The sequence below is a fragment of the Crocuta crocuta genome, unplaced genomic scaffold, assembly GCF_008692635.1.
Source record: "Crocuta crocuta isolate KB4526 unplaced genomic scaffold, BGI_CrCroc_1.0 scaffold346, whole genome shotgun sequence".
NCBI lineage: Eukaryota > Metazoa > Chordata > Mammalia > Carnivora > Hyaenidae > Crocuta > Crocuta crocuta.
In genome coordinates, this window is record NW_027527957.1 from 1,266,660 (window position 1) to 1,269,616 (window position 2,957).

The window sequence follows — 2,957 nt, forward strand, 5'->3', positions numbered from 1 at the left end:
AAGGTAGGGATGTTGGATATTTGCAGTGAATCTTGGATCCAATGAGGTTCACTTAATCCAGCCTAGTTGAGCTTCCATCCTTTGCGCAGTGGTGGAAACACTGGTCGCAGGTGTGGAGGCAGTTTTTCCAGATCAGACCAGGACGTTTTGAGCAGACGCTGCAAGAACCGGAACCCGGGCCAGATTTCCTGGGGTGGTTCCCATAGAGCTGCTGGTGTCCATCTTGCTCCCTTGGATGCAACGAGGCAAACGGCTCTTTCTTAACTGTTTTTATTTATAGTCGTATATAATTTTACTGTATTCCTGCATCTTCTCGATTGTTTCTTCCTTGTATTTGCCCTTTTCCTCTCCTGCTTGAGATGTGGCTTTACTTTCAAGAATCTTTTTGCAGCCTTTGTCCAGTTTTAGTCTGGGATAGCCACCTTGCCAGGGTGATGCCCACGGACAATTATGCCATCTGCCTTCTCTCACTTACTCATTCAGTGTAGATGATGTCTTTCTTCCTGAAAACCTGGACTACTTTGCCAATTTGCTGGTCTTTGTATTGTCCTCACACAACCTGTACTCAGGCATCCTTCTGGATGGGAGGTTGTTGTGCTTCTGTCTCAGCTCTTTGGAGAGAGGGGAAGACATCATGTTCCTGCAAATGTGGGAAGGTGCAGTGAAATGCCTTTTATGGGTCTTGCGCTGGTGAGAAGTCACAAAGGGCTTCTACTTCATTTTGGCTGACACTTCAGTGGTGGCTGCAAAAGGGAAGAGCCATCCTGCTTTTCTAAAGTCTTCCTTCCCCCTTTCCCTCTCTGCCCATACTTAGGCTCATATTTGGTAAAAAGCAAATGCTCTTGTGTTCTTCTTTGTGACTTTCATCCCAAGCTGAAGGAAAATGGTGCATCATTTTAGTTGTGATAGTGGTTGGCCTGGAGGTGACTGAGTTGGCAACTCATAGTGATGTGTTTTAACACAATGGCATGGATGGGCTAGTCGGGATATAAAGTGAGAAATCACATCCCGTCACATATAGTCCTGAGTTAAAAAGTTGAAGTTAGAGGGGCACCTGAGTGGCTCAGTTGGTTGGGCATCCGACTTCGGCTCAGGTCATGGTCTCACACAGTTCATGAGTTCAAGCCCCGCATTGGGCTCTGTGCTGACAGCTCAGAGCCTGGAGCCTGCTTCAGATTCTGCATCTCCCTCGCTCTCTGCCTCTCCCCCACTCATGCTCTGTCTCTCTCAAAAGTAAATAAAGATTAAAAAAATTAAATTAAAAAAAGTTGAAGTTAGAAAAATGGACACAGGTAGAGAATACAAATATTTAGATTTTGAAAAGTGCTCTAGCTTGTAAAATCTGGAGTGTATGAAAGTCTACTGTCCCTTTCCAAAATACCACACTGATATCTGAAAAAGAAAGAGAGGTTGAGATAGGGAATCATGAAACCCTTTCCTAGACCATGTTCTACAAGATTCTGATGCCAACGTTCACATCAGTACTTCCATGACAAAAATTTCCAGCAACTTGGGAATAGAAAAGATTTTCCTCAATCTGATAAAAAGCATTTATAAAAACTTAGAACTAATAATGTACTTGAAGGTGAAACAGGGAATGCTTTTTCCCTGAGGCAATGCAGCCACTTTTCAACATTTTACTGGAGGTTCTAGCTAGTCCAATAGAGTGTGTGCCCTTCCTAACACTTCCACATAGGGATTTCTTTCTTTGGCTTGAGCTTTTCAGTTTTGAGAGATACACTACTTCTTGAGCAGGTCCCATCTATTTTTGTAGAGTTCTGGCTGTCAGAAAGATCAAATTATATTAAACCAAATTTTATTTCCATGAAATTTCTTCCAATGCAGCTTATTTTTCTACTTTTAGGCACATAGACTGTTTTCTACTTACTTGTCCACCCCAGACCAATTGAGATGTCTGAGGACAGCTATACCATTGCATCTGAGATTTCAATTTGCTAGTTCTTTTATCTGCTTTTTCTCCCAGTCATGGACCTATATGCCCTGACAATCCTGATCATTTTCATTTAAATCGTTTCTAGGTTGCCAAGTGTCCACATAGAAAGTGTGGTATCCAGAAGTGTGTGCAACATCTATAGGGGTTCTATTCTGCACACAATAGAACAGGAGTGTTGCCTCTTCATTTTGGGTAATGTTCTTTCCTAATCAGAAGGATTAGCTGTACTATGAACTAATATTCCTAAGGATCTTTCATACTGACTGCAGGTAAACCAGGACTTTCCCTGTCCTGCACTACTGAAGATGGTTTGTTTGGAAACAGATGTAAATCGTTACATTTCCTTCTCCTAAATTCTGTTTTATTGTTTTTCACACAATGTCAGGACCATCTAATTCTGTCATATAATGTTTATATTATCCCTCCCAGTTTTGTGTCGTTCACAAATTCGATAAGCATATTGTTTCCTCTGTTAGATTGCTACTAAAACTATTGAAAAGTATGGGCTACTCTACTGCATGGCAATGAGCATGAATGAAATCTGGCCATTTGTAGCAACGTGGATGGAACTCGAAGGTGTTATGCTGAGTGAAATAAGTCAGGCAGAGAAGGACAGATATCATATATGTTTTCACTCATATGTGGAACAGGAGAAACTTAACAGAGGACCATAGGGTAGGGGAAGGGGGAAAAATAGTTAAGGAGAAGGAGGAAGGGAAACCATGAGAGACTCTTAAATACTGAGAACAAACTGAGGGTTGTTGGGGGGCGGGGAGAGGGGGAAATGGATTATGGGCATGGAGGAGGGCACACTTGTTGGGATGAGCACTGGGTGTTATATGGAAACCAACTTGACAATAAACTATATTAAAAAGAAAAAAAGTGTGAGCTAAAGATAATACTTGAAATTTGTAACATCATTTAAATCTATTAATGAATATTCTTTTTAGTTAGGTTGTTCAACCAACTATTAATCCTCATACGGACATTACCATCCACTCAA

At 41.4% G+C, this 2,957-nt stretch overlaps 1 pseudogene; it reads right to left on the reverse strand.

The window, feature by feature from the left end:
• Positions 1–270: 270 nt before the first annotated feature.
• LOC144222245 (large ribosomal subunit protein uL24 pseudogene) lies at positions 271–720 on the reverse strand (annotated as a pseudogene).
• Positions 721–2,957: the final 2,237 nt, after the last annotated feature.